General features: G+C 40.9%; 1 protein-coding gene across 5 annotated transcripts in view; it reads right to left on the bottom strand.

Annotated features, from left to right (window-relative positions):
- The window catches only part of MRTFB (myocardin related transcription factor B), a 307,130-nt gene that overhangs the window by 60,656 nt on the left and 225,351 nt on the right, over positions 1 to 21,123 (bottom strand). The gene's annotated exons all lie outside the window — the stretch shown is intronic.

Raw genomic sequence — 21,123 nt, 5'->3', positions numbered from 1 at the left:
TGACTGCAGGACTGACTTCTGTTGTTCGGTTGTCCGTTCAGTCATTCTGGACGTCATGGACCCTGGCTCTTTATATATATAGATTAGGAAGAACATGAATGGAAGAAGAGGCATATCGCCAGTCATGCTGTTAGGACTGTTAATGACCTGCTTGATTTAGTTTTAACTTATCACAATAGGTGGGCATTATTGGACACATTCTACTGAATATGTGGCACAATGCACCATTAAGACACGGGGTACATTGCCACTTTGGATCAATGTTAAAACAATTATAATATTCATTGATATTAAATATAACCAGTCACTCATAACTTGGTAGAGGCTCTTCTGAGAACAACTAATGGTTTTATAAAGAGTACCCTTCAAATAGGGACAGGCTCATAATTATGTAAAATATCAAACTTCTGTTTAGTACTTCCCACTCATCACATTCACAAAAATTCAATATATAAAAAATGACAAATGATATCTGCATCTTACAGAACATTGAAGGCTGGGAAGAACAAGGCTTGAATGATATGGATAGCTTATTGTGCTACAACATGGGAAAACTAGAATTGGGCAGAATTTGGCAATGCTTATCCAGTACTGTGAAGGGAGAAGACCCTCTCTTAATGATCAGAAGCATTCATGATTGTGGGATCAAGATTTTTTATCAAGTTTCTCTGGGACTAATATGAGTTAAGCCTAGAGATCTTCTTCCTCTCATAGTAGCCTCCACTTTCATGTCTGCACAGAGGGAGGAAAGGCCCAGATCACTGCATGCTACTGCACCTGTTGCACAGTTGTAGTTTCTTAAGAACAATGAATAAACTGGCTGATCTCTAGAAAACCTGACACTGCCTGTGTTGACAAGACTGCATTTCTAAAAACTCAAGACTAGGCACTGGTCCAGCACTGCTTTTCTGTGGCGGCAAGTGGGTGGTGATGGTAGTACAGCTGCCTAAGAAGACAGTTTCCTGGGCAATGGCCTTGTGTCTGAAAACTGAACCCACGAGCATTCTCCCATGGGTGCCTAGTTGAGTTGATGAACTGTGCTATTGGACTGACATAGCTTCCATTCTAATTAGTTAATTGACAGAAATCCAGTATCCTCCATGGCCATCTTGCCAATAATTACAAGTCTATAGAATTCTCAGAGAGAAGAAAAAGTTCAAAACACTGAGTGAGCAGTTACATCTTTTCAGAAAACAAAGGACATAGTGATAGGGTTGAAACAGAATTCATGTTATAATTGCTCACATTTGAACATTTTCAAAGACTATCTTTATCTTTGAAAAATGTATCAACAAAAATAATCAAACTATGGTCCTAAGTAGTTCTTAAGTTTAAAATATTTGGGTTTAAACCTGATTTTCTCCAAAAAGGGGAGGCAGCAATAAAGTATGTATATCTCACTATAAAGCTAGTATGTATTCTCAGTGCAAAAACAGGTCCTATAAGTTAAGAATTATCTAATAGTTCTCTATTTCCTGATGATAAAACTCACAAAAGGCATTAAAAGGGCCCTCATCAATAGGAGATGAGGCTCTAGGCAGGGGTCCTCAAACTTTTTGAACAGGGGGCCAGTTCACTGTCCCTCAGACCGTTGGAGGGCCGGACTATAGTGTAAACAAAAAAACTATGAACAAATTCCTATGCACACTGCGGGCCCGGGACGAGTCGGCTGCTAAGCAGGACAGGCAGCGCGGCACCCGGCAGGCCGGAAAAATGTCCTCGGTGGGCCGCATGTGGCCCGCGGGCCGTAGTTTGAGGACGCCTGCTCTAGAGCCACTTGCTGACCATGATATATGTATCATCTTTGAAATTATAGATGAGTGAGAATATAAATACATACTACTTTATATCCATTGCATTTAGAGATAAAAATTTTAATTAATTGTTGGATTTTTCCAAGGTGATGTGTCTTGTTATCTCTTAGGGCTAACATTCATGGTATCCTATTACATTTCAACAAAGAAAAATGCATATAATTTTGAAAATTCTACTTAGTGTTTTCCTTGTTAGAACAGATAAAAACAATATTGTGTCAACAGAAGTGTTTTGAACTTGCTCTTTTTTTTTTATACAGGAAAAGTAAAAATTTAATTTTAAAGACCATTTAAAAAAATGAAAGGTAGCTTATCTAATGGTAAAGATAAAATGTCATTCTTATTCAGCATTATAAATAATTCAGATATTTAAAAGTACCTTCTTTTAGTTCCTTTCTCCTGATTCTTAAATGGTTTAAAGCAGTGGTTGGCAAACTGCGGCTCGCGAGCCACATGTGGCTCTTTGGCCCCTTGAGTGTGGCTCTTCCACAAAATACCACAGCCTGGGCGAGTCTATTTTGAAGAAGTGGCATTAGAAGAAGTTTAAGTTTAAAAATTTGGCTCTCAAAAGAAATTTCAATCATTGTACTGTTGGTATTTGGCTCTGTTGACTAATGAGTCTGCCGACCACTGGTTAAAGTGCTTTCAGAACAAAATCTTAGGATTAGTCTCCAGTATGAAAAACCTTAAAATATCATGCTGTCTTTCACGTAATACTTATACCCACTTCAAAGTTTCCAGCTGCTTTGTGAACCCAGATGATATGTCTATTCTTTTTTTGTTTCTATAAGTAGAATGTTTAGAATATTTCCTTAATATGACATAAAGTGCTTTTTCACTCTAAAGAAAGAACACCCTTATTATGCAACATTTTAATAATAACATATAGCGATTCAGCATGAACTGAATAAGCCAAAACAAAGCATAGTTTTGGCCTAGGTTTGCAAGGGGACATCTGAAGACTGTATATTATAAAAACAAGGCAGAAATACTTCCTAGGAAGCAAAATGGCAGGCAGCCATGGTCTTGAAAACTCTTTATAAATAGCTAGTTATGGGGTATGAAGGAGGGTGGGTTGAAGAGGGGAGGGCAGGTAAGCAGCTGTCTGCAAGCTAGAGAGGATCCAATGTATATTATTTAATTATAAGATGCTGGACAAAAAAACTGCAGAATCATGAAGGGTGAAAGAAAAAACAAAAAAACCTGAGCAGTCAAGGAACGGTTAGGTAAACCAGAGGTAAAAACAAAGATGGAAAACTAAAGAACACTCTTGGAATTGACTATATATCGACTCTGAATCAGTATCAGGCCAAAAACAGAACCTGATTTCAGTTATTTTTTAAAAAAATATTTTCAAACAGATATAAATGAATGAAGTGGTTGGTTGGCAAACATTTATTATGTATTGTTTAAATAGTATTAAATTAGGGGCCTGATCCTATGAAAACAAGACAATTTAGAAAAGCCAACATTCTCACATTATCTTTTGAATTTAGACATTAGAGGGATGAACTGGCCCCTAAGTAACACCTTAGGACAATTAAGTTTGAGGCCCCATGTGATCCTGGTTCAGTGTTTATCAAGCAGCTGCTTAGCAGTCAAGTTTACAATTTCATTTGATTATTTGGGAGGGGGAAAATGACAGCTTAAAGATTTATACTGAAAAGGCAAAAGACTGATGAACTGCTCTTCCTTTACCTTAAAAATAAATGTTAAATTGTAATTATTGTTACTATTACTGCTATTACTTTACATACTGACTGAAGAGAACTACTTTTTTTCAAAGATAAAAAAGCCGTAAGTTTTTTTTTTTAAAAGACTTTATTTTTTTTAGGGCAGTTTTAGGTTTACAACAAAATTGAAGGGGAGATATATTTCCACACCCCTTATCAACAGGATTTAAAAGTGTAATTTTACAAAGACTCCCATATTTGCAGTTCTTTGCTGTATATGGTTTATTTTGCAGTTAAAGGGTAAGAAGTCAATCCTGAAGTGTTTGTTTCTGAGTTTGGGACTCAGAAATGCCTTACTATTTGTACCACTAATATCTCTATTTAAAAATCAATGTTTTATAAAAAATTTTAATTTTTATTTGTTAAAATAAGTGACACATGCAGATAAAAAAAAAGTATTAAAAAGAAAAGTGAAAGTCAGTCCATGCTACTCTAGTCCTTTTCCACAAAGTAACCACTGTTAAATGTCTAGGGCTCCCAGAGAATGTTTTGTGAATATTCCAACAATATTAAATATATAAATAGAGGCCCGGTGCATGAAATTCATGGGGGGGCGGTGTCCCTCAGCCCAGCCTGCACCCTCTCCAATCTGGGACCCCTCGAGGGATGTCCGACTGCCCGTTTAGGCCGAATCCCGGTAGAGGGATGTCCGACTGCCCGTTTAGGCCCGATCCCAGTAGAGGGATGTCCGACTGCCCGTTTAGGCCCTACTAGGATCGGGCCTAAACGGGCAGTTGGACATCCCTCTCATAATCCAGGACTGCTGGCTCCCAACCGCTCGCCTGCCTGCATGCCTGATTGCCCCTAACCACTTATGCCTGCCAGCCTGATTGATGCCTAACTGCTCCCCTGCCAGTCTGTTTGCCCCTAACTGCCCTCCCCTGCAGGCCTGGTCACCCCTAACTGCCCTCCTCTGCAGGCCTGGTCCCCGCCTCAATTGCTCTCCCCTGCAGGCCTGGGTCCCCCCCAACTGCCCTTCCCTGCAGGCCCGGTCACCCCTAACTTCCCTCCTCTGCCGGCCTGGTCACCCCAACTCCCCTCCCCTGCTGGCCAACTTGTGGCAGCCTTCTTGTGTGTTGGAGTGATGGTCAATTTGCATATTACACTTTTATTAGATAGGATAGAGGCCTGGTGCACGGGTGGAGGCTGGCTGGTTTGCCCTGAAGGGTGTCCCGGGTCAGGGTGGGGGTTCCCTTGGGGCGTGGGGCAGCCTGGGCAAGGGGCCTGTGGTGGTTTGCAGGCCGGCCACACCCCCCAGCAACCCAAGCGGATTCCTGGTATCTGGGGTTTATTTATCTTCTATAATTAAAACTTTTTAGCCTTGAGCAGAGCCAAGCCTCCTGCTTGCTCTGTGGCCGCAGCCATTTTTGTTGGGATTTATTTATCTTCTATAATTGAAACTTTGTAGCCTTGAGTAGAGGCCTGGGCTGGCCAGCGTGTGTGGAAAGCTTGGCTTCCTCCATCGCCGGGGAAACTGAAGCCTCTTGCTCTCTCCATCTCCGTGGCTGCCGCCATTTTTGTTGGGATTTATTTATCTTTTATAATTGAAACTTTGTAGCCTTGAGCGGAGGCCTAGGCTGGCCAGTGCAGGCGGAAAGCTTGGCTTCCTCCATTGTCAGGGAAACCCAAGCCTCCTGCTCGCTCTGTGGCCTCAGCCATCTTGGTTGGGTTAATTTGCATACTCACTCCTGATTGGCTGGTGGGAGTGGCTTGTGGTTGTAGCAGAGTGATGGTTAATTTGCATATTACTCTTTTATTAGATAGGATATGCAAAGGAAACACATGCAGTGGGATCATACTAGTCATGTAGTTTAGTGTTTGCTTAGAAAAACACATTAAATCTACCCCTGGCTGGTGTGGCTCAGTTGGTTGAGCATCATCTTGTGCACTAAAAGGTTGCCATTCAATTCCCAGTCAGGGCACAAACCTAGGTTGCAGGTTCGATCCCCACTAAGGGTGTGAACAGGAGGCAGCCAATCAATGTATCTCTCACATCGAGGTTTCTCTTTCTCTCCCAGTTTCTCTGATTCCTTCTCCCTTACTTTTTCTAAAATGAATAAAAACATATTTTAAAAAACATGAAATCTAGCTCATTCTTACTGGCTGTGTTAATACCGTGTTTCCCCGAAAATAAAACATCCTCCAAAAGTAAGACCTACTTACAGGTTTCCTTCTGAGTGAAATATAAGGCATCCCCTGAAAATAAGGCCCCTAGGCTCTGTCTCAGAATGAAAATTAATTTACCGTAAACTGGTCGTTAGGGCCACCCCGACTGGCGTCTAGCAACCAGTGACGTTACGCGGAGTCCTGACATCACTGCTGTGTGGAGGCGGAGCGGAGGTCGGAGTGAGCGGTGAGCGCGGGGCGGGAGAGAGGAGGAGACTTTCACAGATGCGTGTAGAAGAACAGGAGGATTAGAGCGGACAGGACACGGCGAAGGTGGTGAGTGTTGGTCTGTCTCTGGTGACACTACCTGATGCTCGCGGCTGCCTTCATGATGACTGAAGGTTCTCAGTCAGTGGCAGACCCTGCTCCAGCCCGGATCCAGGCCCCAGCAAGCCCAGTGACAGTCCCCAGGCAGGCCCCAGGGGTTAAATGTCTGATAAAGGGGTAGGGGGGATGTCTGGTGAAGGTGTTCAGTGGCACAGGGGTGGGGGGAGGGGGATCACTTAAAATGACACAGGAGGATCAGAGGGGACAATCAAAATGACACAGGAGGATCAGAGGGGACAATCAAAATGACACAGGAGGATCAGAGGGGACAATCAAAATGACACAGGACGATCAAAAGGGGTTACTAAAATGGTAATCCCCCCTCTGATTCTCCTGTGCCATTTTGATTCCCCCCTCTGATCCCCCCTGTGTCATTTTGAGTGATCCCCCTCCCCCCACCTTGATGCCCCAATTCCTTTTTTTTTTTTTACCCCTAGAAATGAGCGCAAAAAGAAAAAGCTACTCCGTGGAGTACAAGAAAGGAATCGTGGAAGACTCTTGGGGCCAAAATCTTACTGCTTTCTGCAAAGAGAAGATGATGAGTATCCAATTGGTCCGAAAATGGCGAGCAGAGTATGGTAACCTCATTGAACAAGTGGACAAGGGAAATGCTAAAAAGCGCAAGTGTGGATCAGGTCGGCAACCATTATTTTCCGAGCTGGAGGACCTGATCTGTGAATGGGTTGTTGACAGGAGAGCAAAGGCTTTGGTTGTGAATAGGGCTCAGATTCAAGAATTTGCCCTTGCAATGGCACCACAGTTTGACATAGCCCTCGAAGACTTCAAAGCATCACAACACTGGCTGGATAATTTCCTTCAGCGAAGTGAACTGTCTTTAAGAAGATCTACAACATTGTTTAGGTTGGAAGATACTCAAGTTATTAAGCGAGCACTTGCATTCAAGTCCTTTATTGATGATGCTGACTTCTCTAAATACAATCTTTCCAACATGATTGCTATGGATGAAACTGCAGTGTTTATGGGCCAATCATCTCAAACAACAATTGAACAGCGGGGTGCCTCCTTAGCATACATTCCCTCCACTGCTTACGAAAGTGCACGTGTTTCCTGTATTTTGGCAATTCGTCTGGATGGCACTAAAATCCCACCTTTAATCATTTCTAAGGGCAAGAAGGAAAAGATTGAATATGTTTTGGGCATTTTTATTCCTGAAACTGAAAAAGCCTGGGCCACACAAGTAGTTATAAGGAAGTGGGTCGATTTAATGCTGCTGCTTGTTATGCGAGGGAGCCAAAGAGGTCTGCTAGTCTGGGATGCAGCCAGCACTCACCCGCTAAAGACATGAAGACATTTCTTCACGAAAGAAAAATAGATCAGATAATGATTCCCGCAGGAATGACGGCCTATCTCCAGACTCTTGATATTGCAATAAACAAGCCATTCAAAGACAATTTGCGCATGGAAATTAATGACTACACTGAAAATAGAATGGAGAGAAATCAGCGTGGAAACTTTGTGAAACCTAAACTGCAAGAAGTTGTGACTTGGGTGAAGAATTCATGGGAGAAAATCACTGACAGTTGCATTGCAAATGCACCGCGAGCAGGCTACCTTGACAAGAAGTACTCATTTAAAGACAGTGCTATTGCTAAACATGAGAGATTTGGTCCACTGATTCTGAAAGAAATGGAGTCACAAGAAATTCACCAGGAAATTCAGGAATTGGATTGTTATGATGATGTTCCAGAAGATGATGACATGATTGTCATTGAATAAATGAGTAAATTCTTGATACTGTAGGATTCACAGTTTGTCTGGTTTGTGTTGACAACTACCGTACTACCGTACCATATACAGGTAGTAAATTTCCTTTATTTTCATTTAACAATAACTGTGTACCGTATTCTTCTTCATGGAAAAATAAGACATCCCCTGAAAATAAGACCTAGCGTGTCTTTGGGGGCAAAAATTAATATAAGACACTGTCTTATTTTCAGGGAAACACGGGTAGCTGTATCTAACACATGGATGTATCAATCATACACTCTTAAGTTTTGAGATTTCTTGCTATTATAATAAGGCTGCAATGATTCTCCTGATTCATTTTTTAGCATTTTTTGAGTTTACAAACACACTACATTTCTAATAATTTAAAATTTCATAGGGCACATTGCAATTCAAATGGTTGTACCAATCTATACTCCCACTTACAGAGTAAGAGAGTATCTTTTTGTTCATCCCTTCCCCACAATATACATCACCATGTTTTAAAGTAACTTTAAATTCACTTCCACTTACCTAAAACTGGCTATATAAGCCCAAAATAATAGTAAAATTTGGTACAATAAATAAGCAGTAAGGGACCAAAAGATATCAAAGGAATTAGTAAAGTAATGGGGCTAGGTTTGAGTGGTTGTCAGAAGTTCAGATTAAGCTTTCTCTTGCAAATCATATATTTATTTATATAAATTTGGTAGAATTTTTCTGATGTTCCAGGGTATAAAACTTAAGCATAAGACTTCTCCTTTTTTCCTTCAACTCCAGCAGCTGAGAGATATAATGACCAGATTTGAGATCTATTCAGAATAAAAACAACATCATGTGGTAGGGACTGGATATTGTATTTGAAGGAGAAAGAGATAAAAATGATGCCTGGGTTTCTGGCTTAAGCACCCAAGTAGACCATTTACTGAGATAAAGAGCACAAGTTGGCCATTAGGGAGTCCAGTCTTGGACATGTCTGAATTGGAAGTAGAAATGTGCAAGTGACAACTGGCCATATGGGTCCAGATTTCAGAAGGTAGGTCTTGCTAGGAGACTGAAATTTGGAAGTTGTGATTATGTAGTATTTGCCAACGTAGAGAATATAAAAAGAAAAGGCAAAAGAAGCCCAGGACTATGCTCTGAGGAAAGTTAACAATTAAAAGTTAACAATTTATAGATCAGCTAGGGGATGAAAATCTAATAAAGAAGACAGAGGAAGCTGCCTGGGAGGAGAAGTAGCCTGAAGGATGTGTATAAAGTGTTTCTAGAAGGGATTCATGATCAACAGGGTTAAGTATTGCTGTTTTAATACATGGAGGAGCTACTTTTTGGAGTGATGAATGGAAGTCATACTGGAGGAGGTTAAGGAATAAAGAAGGACCAAAAGTGTGAATGATGTTAATGGAAACAATACTTTCAAGATGTTGCCCATGAAGGGTAGGAGAGAGGGTGAAAAGCTTGAGAAGGCATGGAACTTCAGGTTGGAACATACTTGAGCAAGTCTATAACCATTAAAGAGCAAGAGAGAGGAAAGGGAAGGAAAAAAAATGGAAGAGAAAGAATGGGAATGAATATGGATGAAAATGAACAAGAAACTAAGAGGCAGCAGGTCCCTTGAAGGGAAGGAGGTGCAGAGCATACAAGGACAGCCTCTGTTAAGAGACACTTCTATCATTAGAGGAGGGCAGCAAGGACTGGATATAGCTGCAGATAGGTTTATAGATTTGGTCTGGGACGTCCAAATGATGGCTTTTATTTTCTCAGAGAAGGAGGAAGGAAGGTCATCTGTTGAAAGTGAGATGAAGGAAAAGTTAGTTTGAGGCCAGTAAAGGGGGCCTGAAATATCACTGCAGACAGTGAAGAGCAAGTTGAAAAGAAACATGGTTTTTTATTACAGAAAAGCTCCAACTAATAATGACAACAGCTTGGGGGAGAGAAGTCAGTCAGGAAGCTGGCAAGTCACTCACTGGCTCTGAACTATATCATTTTTATAAGAGAAGACCATGAGATATGAAATTAGAACTTTGGCAGTTCTTTTTAAAGCTTATTATATAAAACTAGAGGCCTGATGCACGAAATTCGTGCAAGAGTAGGCCTTCCTTCCCCCGGCTGCCGACATTGGCTTCCCTCTGGCACTTGGGACCCGGGCTGGCTTCCCTCTGGCTGCCCACAGGCACCCGGGACCCGGGCTTCACTCTGGCTGCCGGCAGGCACCCGGAACATGGGCTTCCCTCTGCCCCTGGCTTCATCCGGAAGGATGTCCGGTCTAATTAGCATACTACCCTTTTATTATTACAGACTAGAAGTACGGTGCACAAATTCATGCATGGGTAGGGTCCCTCGGCGTGGCCTGACACTCCTGCCTGCTGCTCCCACTCATCCCAGCCCTGCTGCGCCTGCCGCGGGCTCGTGCCCAGTCAGTCCTGATCAGGAGAGGCTCGTGCCACCGCAGCGGCACTCGCCAGCTGTGAGCCCTGCGTCTGGCACCCATCCTGAGGGGAATGGGAGTGGCCGGGATGCAATCAGCCCTCTGGGTGGGTGGTGGGACACCCTTGCTGGCCCAGGATCCGGATCTGTCCCCCTGACATTTGTGCCAGTTGTTGGGAGCCACCTGGCAGACGCTTTTGTATCATTTCTTCCTTGCAGAGTGTCTAGGGAGAGGAAGCGGCTGTGGTGCCCGAGGCCAACTTCCAGGAGGCTGGCGGATCTGTTGGGATCGTGCCAGTGGCGCACGTGTGTCGGTGTCTGGCCCGTTCTCCAGAGATTGGACCTGCAGGACTACTGAGGGAGTGAGTGGCTGTCACAGGGGTGGTGGGTGGCTGGAATGGGGCGGTCAAGCTGGGCAGCACTCCCGCTGTGGGAGCACCACTGACCACCAGGGGGCAGCTCCTGCATTGAGTGTCTGCCTACTGGTGGTCAATGCACGTCATAGCGACCAGTCGACCAGTCGTTTGGTCACGTAGGCTTTTATATATATAGACTAGAGGCCCGGTGCACAAAATTCGTGCATGGGGGTGGGAAGTCCCTCAGCTTGACCTGCACCCTCTCCAATCCAGAAGCCCTTGAGGGATGTCCAACTGCCAGTTGGACATCCCTCTTGCAATCCGGGACCCCTGGCTCCTAACTGCTCACCTGCCTGCCTGCCTGCCTGCTTCTCCTAATTGCCCTCCCCTACCAGCCTGGTCACCCCTAACTGCCCTCCCCGGCCGGCCTGGTTGCCTCTATTAACTTTTTTTTAAAAATCTTATCCCCTTCACACACAATTGTATTTGACTTCCTTATTGGCTTCTCCCTCTCACACAATTTCTCTCTCTCCTTTATGTAACACTTTTTCCTACTGACTCATCATTTATAAACTTTTCTTTCCTCCTTATTTCCTACTTCTATTCCATCATCCTTCTTCCCATCTTTCTCCTACTCTCCCTCCCTCCCCATAGTCCTTCTTTCCTTTATCTTTACCCCTGCCCTCCCTCCCCTTTTCCTTCTTTCCTTAATTTTTTTCTTCACTTCCTCCCTCAGACCTGTTTTGCTCCCTCCCCCATTTCTTCCTTCTTCCCATTCTCCTTTTAAGCACTACTGGGTCCCCTTTAAAACTTTTCTTCCCTACCTCTTTCTCTCTCATCCTACCTTTCCCATACATTCTTCTCTACTTACTTCCACTGTTTTAATATCTATCTATCTATCTGCCTAATTATTCACTATTATTTATCTTTTTTCTTTTCTGACTCCTACTTTTAAAATCTGTCCCCAGTATACAACTATACTTGATTTTCATTATAGCTCCTACAGTTCACTCATACATCCTCTTTCTTTCTTTAACGCTGCTCTCTACTGACTCCTTTATGAAGTTCTTCCCTGCTTTCCTCCCTTCTTAAAGCTTCCGTTCGGGGGGGGGGGGGGTGTTAACCCCCAGCCCAGGCCTCAGCCCCGGCCAGGTGTTCAATGGCCCCCCTTTCCCGGCCTCCCCACCACCATCCTGCTCCCATTCCCTGCCCGGGACGCCTGGCCCAGCGAGGGTGGCCGAGGCCCAAGTGGCCCAGGTGCTGCTGCTGCCGCCGCGAAGCAGGAGCGCCTCCACCCAGAAGGTCTCGGACCGTCCACCACTCCGTCCCGGACCCGTGGGCGCCTCCCCGCCAACGGCCCATGCGCCAGGGCACACCTGCTTCCCCCTCCCCCGTGGCTGCCACCCCCTCCCATGTGCAGCCCCGCGTTTCCTTCCCTTTTCCATTCCTGCGTCTTGTTCCCTTTCTGTATTTCTGTTTCTCCTCTTGGCCTGTCTGCATGCAGGCCTGCCTTCCTCTCCCTCTCCTTTCTTATCCCCTCCTATCATATCCTATCCTACCCCAGGCCTTGCAGCTGCCTGAGCAGAGGGTGGGGACGCAGCCTGCTGATCCAGTCATGATGTGACACTGTAACGGATAATTTGCATATTTCTCTATTATTAGTATAGATTTTAGTTAACAACAGTTGCAGCCCAGCAATTCCACTTCTAGGTAAACTAAAAATAATTGAAATCTGGCACTCAAACACATACATGTACACACATGTTCACAGCAGCACTATTCACAATAGAGAAACACATGGGAACAGGCCAAAAGGTGGGAAAAGATCAACAGATGCATGGATAAACAAAATGTGATCTATCCATACAATGAAATGCTATTCAGCCATAAAAAGAAATGAACTACTGGTTCATGCTACAATACAGAAGAACCTGAGAAACATTATGCTACGTGAAAGAAACCAGCCACAAAGGATCACATATTATAGGATTCCAGATATGTGAAATATCCAGAACTGGTAAACCCAGAGAGCTCAGATTGTTGGTTACCAGGAACTGGGGAGAAAAGAGCTTGGGCGTAAATGTGTAATAGTTACAGGGTTTTCTTTTGGGATGATGAAAATGTTTTGAAACTAGAGAGAGGTGTGGTTGTATAAAACTGTGAATACATTAGATAGCTCTGAATTATTTTATTTTAAAATGGTTAATTTTATGTTATGTGAATTTTACTTTAATTTACAAAAGATAAATTGCTAGAAAAGACTTTAAGAAACTAATTAAACAGTAATTAGACTTTCTTATTTCTCACTCACCCTCCCTCTCACCACCACAATTCCATTAACCATAAATGGTGTCTTTATCTTTAATGATCTGATAACTACAATAACAACTACATTATATATACCTGGTCATACTGAATTCTAGGTTTTGTTGTTTTTTTTCCCCTGGCCTCTATTTCCCCTTCTAGCCCTCATCCTATATTGTAAAACTTTCTACAATGCTCACCACATAGAAGTTTTAATAAACATGTTTTACTCAATTTTGCATGGTGTACTTAGTATATAAATAATTTACTATTTTCTAAGGAAAAAGAATACTATGCCAAATTTAAGAATAAATCACCAAGAGGATTTTCTATGGGCAAGTGATTATCATGGGGCAGAACCAATGCTATTTTGCTTTGTTATATGAATTTGAGGCTCAGGGTATTTTTGAATTGATGTTGGTGATAGAACAGAAGAAAAAATTTAATGACATTGTTCTGAAGGGTACAAGAAGGCTAAAAAGGGCAGGTGAAGGGAAAAGGAATAAAGGGCACCACGAAAAACTGGTAGATACTAATTTCTTTTCATCTCCACTTACAATTAATGTGAACTTCATGCTGCATTAAAGAAGAGAAAAACACTAAGTACTCTCATAGATGATAAAAAGTAGCAGCCAAAGATTACAGACTGATTGTATTTTCAGGGGTCTAATTTGCCAATTAAAAAAGTAAGGTTCTTGAAGTAATTTTAGAAAATGGAAAGCAAGAGGCCAAAAAATAAAATGGTGGTTTGTACTGTGGGGGAAGAGGCAGGTGGTACAAACTGCAGAATTCTAAACCACTGACCGACCCTTGCCGGTAAGGAGGTCACAGTCTAGAATGTAGCTTTTACCCTCTATTAGGAATTAAAGAGCAAAAATGAAGTAAAAAGTAAAATGCTGACAGTCTAGGCTAACACACTGTAGGTTTCCTGCATTAATCTGCAGCATGAGGTCAGGAAGACAATGTTTTCAACACTGTTCCTTGGAAATTTACAGGCACTTTGATAACTCCAGTTGGCTGCTGCTTCTGTTACCATGGAAACAGACTGCTAAAAATGGGGCATGTTTCTTTAAACTGATCATACCTTCACACAAATTCCCTTCTCCTTTTTGTCAAACGATGGAATGAATTTAAGTATGCTTCTCGTGGTATGACAACGTGATGTCAAGCCAGGGGCCTGGTACAGAATGGCAAGGATAACATTAGCCTGTGGCAACATATAGAAAGGATTATATATGTAGATGTATGCACTTTAAAAAAATCTCATTTGGTTAAAAAGTAGTAAAAATAAAGTACACAGTGGGATAAATTAAAGTATAACAACATAAACACTTCAAAAGCAAAATCATCCATTTAATTGCCTGATCACCAGCAATGTACAGAGATTAAAACAATACTTGATTTATTTTATCTGACAATATTTAATCTGTAGTAACATGCTGGTTCTGTACCTGAACTTCTAGATTTCTTACCCTATATGGTTCTAAAAGGAGATAATGTTTATTTTTCTTATTTTGGGGCAATCAGAAATTCTACATTCTACCACTATATTGGAATTTCAGTGTGCAGCTCTAGGTAGAGGTGCTCATAAGTTAATTCCTCTGAAATTATTACCATGGTAAGTTTAGGCTGTGAGTTCCCTGAATTCCTTTTTAATTCCTCTGAAATGGGAAAATGTATGTTGTATAAAAGATTCTGAAATTTCTTGATGTTAATTCCTAAGGGAGGCTCCTTGAACAAAAGGACAATTAACAATGAAAACAGGGAAATAATAGAATGTTCTTTACCTCCATTTTTTCCCCATTATAGAAAGTACATGCTATTCTCTTGAGGTCAATTCATCCTGGCCCAGTATCCTGGTCCTTCTTCCCCTTTTGTGGATTCAGGAGTGGGACTCACACACATGCATGCACACATGCATGTCTACATATAGCCATTCATATATATACCTACATGGACACACACACACACACACACACACACACATGCACACGTGCCACCAAAACATAAAGAGAACACAAAACTGTTATAACTTGTGTGCTATCCCAATATCATAGCAACCATGCATGATGACGCAGGTAGAAGGGTGAGTTGCAGTTCATGCTAATGGGGTGGGGTTGGGGTTGGGATGGGCAGGGAGAGGCATTCTGGGAGAGAATAACAGAGGGAGAGAGGAGTACCACCTGCTTCTGAGACAGAGGCAGGCCTCAGTAAAGGGGGTGAGTGGGTGGGGAGGAATCAGCTGCAGGTCTATCTCTACTTGAGTAAAGATTTCTATAAATACTCTTTCCTTTTATTTAATACTAGAGGCCTGGTACATGAAATTTGTGCATGAGGTGGAGGGGCGTGGTGAGGTCCCTCAGCCCAGCCTGCATCCTCTCCAATTCGGGACCCTTCAGGGGATGTCCGACTGCCAGTTTATTGGGCCTAAACCGGCAGTCAGACATCCCTCTCACAATCTGGGACAGCTGGCTCCTAACCGCTCACCTGCTTGCCTGCCTGATTGCCCCTAACCACTCTGTCCACCTGCCTGATCACCCCTAACTGCCTCTGCCTGCTGGCCTGATCGCCCCTAACCGCCTGTGCCCGGCACCCACCACCATGGCTTTGTCTGGAAGGAGGACCAGACGACCGGAAGATATCTGGTTGACTCAGTCTAATTAGCATATTACCCTTTTATTAGTATAGATCTACATGAAAGGATGAATACTAACTAAACTTATCATGGTAATAATTTCATGATATATGTAAGTCAAATCATTATGCTGCATGCCTTAAACTTATATGCTGTCAATTATATTTCTAAAACTAAAAAAGAAAAAAAAAAAGACTATTTGAGGAAGGATGGTACCCGTGGTTGAACAGTGTTGTGGATAAATATTTTTTTGAGGTAGAACTGACAGATTTAGTAATAGGAGTTGGTGAGGAGGAGGAGGTCACTCTCATTTAGGTTCCTGGTATGAGCCAATGGGTAGCAGAGGTGCCATTAGTTGAGATAGGAAACCCTGGAGGAATATGTTTCATGGAAGTAGTAATGGGCCTGCCCACTGGTGACATCAGGGGTGTAGAGGACTACAGTTCTCAAACACAAGAGACAGGCTGGCTCTCACAGTTGATAATCATCACTCATTTGGACCAAAGCAGACATGGTTCTCTTCCGTATCTCCTTTATGTCTGAGCATATTTTAACTCCTATATTATCATTTAGTTTGATTTTTAGGCTATGAGCTCCCTGAATGTTGTGGATAAAAGAGGTTTATAACTTCTGGCATGATGCTGTGTAGAAGCACTCAAATTTCTGCCAAATGAAATTATTTCTAATAAAAAACTAAGTTATATAATTTCATCTCAAAAGTAGCACATGCTGTTTTTTTAAAAAAATGTTGAGTCACATTCTGGGGAGAGGAAATCTATATATATAAAAGCCCAATGACCCTACGGCGGAACGACCAGAACAACTGGTTGACCAGTTGCTATGATGCGCACTGACCACCAGGGGGCAGATACTCAATGCAGGAGCTGCCCCCTGGTAGTCATTGCGCTCCCACAGTGGGAGCGCCACTCAGCTGACCGGGATGAGCAGTGCTCCCGCAGCAGGCCGATCCCCGCAGGCCACACCCTCCACCAGTGTATGAATCGGTGCACTGGGCCTCTAGTTTATTATAAAGACCATACCTTACTTTTCAAATTTACTTAAAAAAAACACATTAATTTAGTGATACCTCACTTGTACGACACTTTCAATTGTGTAGAAAACTGGCAGAAAACAAAGAAAGAAGAAATTCCCAGAGAAATAAAAATAGATGTTTTAAAATTCATGTGTAATGTGCCTTATTTCAACTGCCTATTTGATTGTTTCTCTGCTATGGCTCAATACATAGCAGCTGAATCAACAACAGAATCAGGATTCCACTATTACATTTTGTTAATTTGTTGCTTAATTTAAAGAAGATTAGAAGCAGCACATCAGAAAAGGAAGAGCAGCTAGAAGTGGCAGATGACAAAAATCAAACATTAAATAATAGTTCTAGTAATCTAGTAATGATTTAGGGATCATTGTATGCATGGGCAAATATTTTGTACACAACAATGCTTTAAGACACCATTACATTATATTTTGGGCCAGCAATGAACTTATAATTGAGTTATAAATTATATCTGAAGGTAATAGTTCAAATTATATTCTGCTTAAGAGGCAGGGCTGTATATAATACTCTTTAAATAATTGCTGCATAATAATAATGTGTCGATGAGATGCAGGACACTGGGGGGTTGAGATTTAAATGATCCAAACAATGATTCTATCTCCAAGAGATACTATGGTCTAATAATGAAGATAGCACAGATATATATCATAGTGGCAAAAGGTGAAATGCCTTGAAGAGATGCAGATCAAATTAACAGGAATATACAGGAGAGAAGAAATTATTTTTTAACTGACAGGATCAAGTGACTTTCTTTAGAAAATGGCATGAGGATTAGGTTTAAAGACACTTTGGACCTGCAAACTAGGGTGAGAGGAATGTTGTGAGCAAAGGCATAGAGGAGGGAGCAGTCCAATAGTACTTTCTGTAGTGATGAAATGTTTTATAGTCTACACTGTTCAATATAGTAGCCACTAACCACATATGGCTACTGAGTAGTTGTACTGTGGCTCATGTAATTAAGGAGCTAAATTTTTGAAAATTATATTTCATTTTAATTATTTTAAATTTAAATAACCACATGTGGCTAAAGGACAGCACAGGTAGAGTATGTCTGAGATAATTTCCATCACTTAAAAAAGTTTTGGTGCTTCTATTTCCTGAGGTTGGATTACTCATAATATATCAGACAAAGGTGCATTTTTCCACAAATAGATCTACTATAGCCATGTCCCAGTATACCACATTAATCTACTACACTGTCTACTACACAATGTACCACAAACGTTTACAGATATTATCTCAACTGTTATTAACTAGCCTGTGCCAGATTAGGAATGAGTTCCTCCAAATCTGTAACTCCTCCCCCACGACTGAACCACACAATGAAAGAGGCCCAGTTCCCCAAGTCACTTCTTGGAGGACAGTTGACTACGCTGTCCAATCCACCTTGGACTATGTTTTGAGCAAGAAATCACTTTGATTGTTTAAAAAACACTGAATGCAAGTTACTTTAGTCCAGGTAATTAATACACAACCCAGTTTTCTTTCTGTGGTATTTTATTTTTACCATTAGAGAGCTCTGTATATTGAATGCTAATTCTTCTATTTGCTATCATTTTGTCTTGATAAATATGGGATATAACTAGCTGGTAGCATTGGTATTATAATTCAATACCTTAATGAGTTATATTAAACCATTTATGTGAATTAAATCATCTCAATTTATTTGATTTCCCTCAAAAGTCATAATTATTGATTCTCAAGTTGTCAAGTCAATGATTTATAATATCCTTCTTTAGCCACAGAATCAGAAATTAAATTTAAATCTCATCCATGGTGAACATTATTTGAAAATGTTCTAACCCTTCTGTGGATAAGGCAAAAGTTAAGAATCCCTAATGCTGCCCTGACAAAAGTTAAGAAATTCGAAATTTTCCTAGGGAAAATTTCCTATTTTGAATTTGATTAGAATTCATGACATTTATTGCTATGGTGGCCTAAAGCAAAAAACAATTAAATTCTCCAAATACACACATGGGTTGACATAGTTAAAAAAAAGTTTATACAAGCATTAGCAAAAGTGTGAGGTGATATGCTTTATTATCCAAACAATTCTCTGGCATGTGATGACTACTACTCATTGGCAGTACACACAAACATTTTCAATAGGCATTGCTAAATTTTCTGTTAAGGTGTCACACAAACTCTTGAAACATATGATTGCTGCTGACAAAGTCTGTTCCCCTCCCCCCCAATAATTATTTCAGCTAACTAGCACTCTGAGCAATAATAAGAATTCCAAAATATCCCAATATAAACAAGAACTAGACCAACAACTTGAAAAGCAGAGTGGACCTCTAATCCCCTACAGTAGACACATGTCAGAAACACCAGTGAGACCAAGCTGTGTCTCTGATCAGAACTAAATGGACCCAAATTTATCCTTTCTTCATCACCTAGAAACTTACGATCCAGACATTAAGAATAATCCCAAAGGTTATTCTTTCATAAAAACAAAACCAAAAACCAACTTTGCCAAAAATGAATGGAAAACCAAACACTCTTGATATAAAATATAATAAATATTTTGTGTGTTCCCTTAACAGATGAGGCATAAACCATTAGACATTACTGACAGTCACTTATATATTTGTCTCTTTTGACAAAACAGCATAGGATCTAAATAGACTAGGGCGTTTTAGTGTTCAAACAACTGTAGCCAACTTATATGGATTAATACAACTGACTCCATGCTTAAAAACAGATAAATCTCTGCAGTGGCTTTTTCCTTGTTTTATTCTACGAGTCTGATAAGCTGACCATTGGTGTTCATCTGTAGGCAGTAACTGCGACACACTAAATTCCACCAGTTCAATCTTGCATGGGAACCAAATTATTTTCATACTACTCCAGTAACAAATCACTCTCAGCATCTCTATATGCTTCTTTGCCCTCAGCGCTATCTGTACCAGAACATGAGTAGAAATACAGTCTGCTGAAATATAAAGCAAAACCCAGTTCAGTGCAACTGTGATGAGACAGGTGAATTTTATCATCCAATCTTTCTGTGGAGTGTTTTAAAATATGAAGTTCTCTCCCTTTACCTCTTTATATCCATGAATTTACATGACAGTAAAATACAGAATACTTCTATATTTGTCAATGTATATAGGATCTCAACAATTTAATTTTAAATAGAAGGGAAAAATAACAAAGGTTTAAAAAAAAAACAAATAAGAGGGATGATAAGCTGGCATTAAACCAGGCATCTTATAAAAACACTATGAAGTAAATATTGTTTCTCCTCATTGCACAAAATTTGTCCAGGGTCACAGAGCTAGAAAATGGTATGCCTGGGATTTGACCACAAGTATATATCTCACTTGAGAGTCCATGCTCTTGCTCTTTTGACATCGTACTATCACACATGTATAAACAGAAAGCATGGTCACGACTGTTAGGGAAACAATTCATGCATTATGTAATTATCGCAACTCTACTTTGCTGTTCCTGTTGATAATTCCCCTATAATTTTAATCCTTGCTTTCTATGCTCCTTTATCATATTCTGCTGTTGTGACATCTTTTTATTTTTTCTATTCCATTTTCCTCTCCTTTCTCAGTTTTTCAAGTAGCACAAAAATTGTTTTAAATTTAAGGTAGTATTAATAGCTTAACACTTGAACTTGACTTAAATGATATATAGATCATTCTTAACTTTTTTTAAGTGAATAATTAAAAAATATTACATTTCCCTTAGTGAGTCTCCAGAATGTCTCCTAAAAACTCCACCGGTATTGCTTCTATAATGACTTACAGTAAGTCCTGCTGTGCACAAGCAGAGGCAACCCATTGTTTGGTTCTTGGCAACAGCTATTTATACCTCATTGTGTGTCATTTGCTTCGATCTAGATGTTTTCCTACCTATACCCGAAAGTAGTTCAACTCTAGCAAGTCCAACTATTGTTTCTCATTATTATCTTTTAAATCTACAACAATCTATCATGCTCATATTCTAAATGAGCAAAAATGGAGGAATACGGGGGAGAGGTCAATGGGGGGGAAAGGAGACATATCTAATACTTTAAACAATACAGAATTTAAATTTAAAAAATGGAGGACTATCCTTTTGGAAGAAGCTCAAACTGCTACTTAGGCAGATAATTCTGCATTTACTCTCTGGGTCTGTATAAGATGAGTAAGAGCGAGTGAAAGGTGAGGGGGTGGCTCATGGCAGGAGCTGAAAGCAGATAAAATGAAAAAGATGGGGTTTTTCCTTCCAAAGAACATTAGAAAATCAAATTTCAGGTTAAACAAGTATTGAGATAGATGATCTGCACATCTCAAATTTAGGAAAAACTTCTCTATAGATGCTGATTTTTTTATACCATAGCCCTTGACCTCCAGCTGTTATGGTAAAGCATGCCATGCACTGGTCTTGTCACAGTAGGCCAGGACACAGGTCAGCAATGCCCATACCTCTGGCCATTTTCTTAAACTAATCAGCAGGTACCTGTACAGTGGCCACTAATAATAACTGACGGTATTAAGCTTCTTCTTTGCTTTGTTACAAAACCACAAAACTGCAATGTGTGTTTAAAAACAAACAATGCAGTATGCATTAT

Source organism: Plecotus auritus, assembly GCF_963455305.1.
Source record: "Plecotus auritus genome assembly, chromosome: 7".
Taxonomy (NCBI): domain Eukaryota; kingdom Metazoa; phylum Chordata; class Mammalia; order Chiroptera; family Vespertilionidae; genus Plecotus; species Plecotus auritus.
Note: the sequence above shows the minus strand (reverse complement) of the source record. Positions and strands in the feature narration are given on the sequence as shown.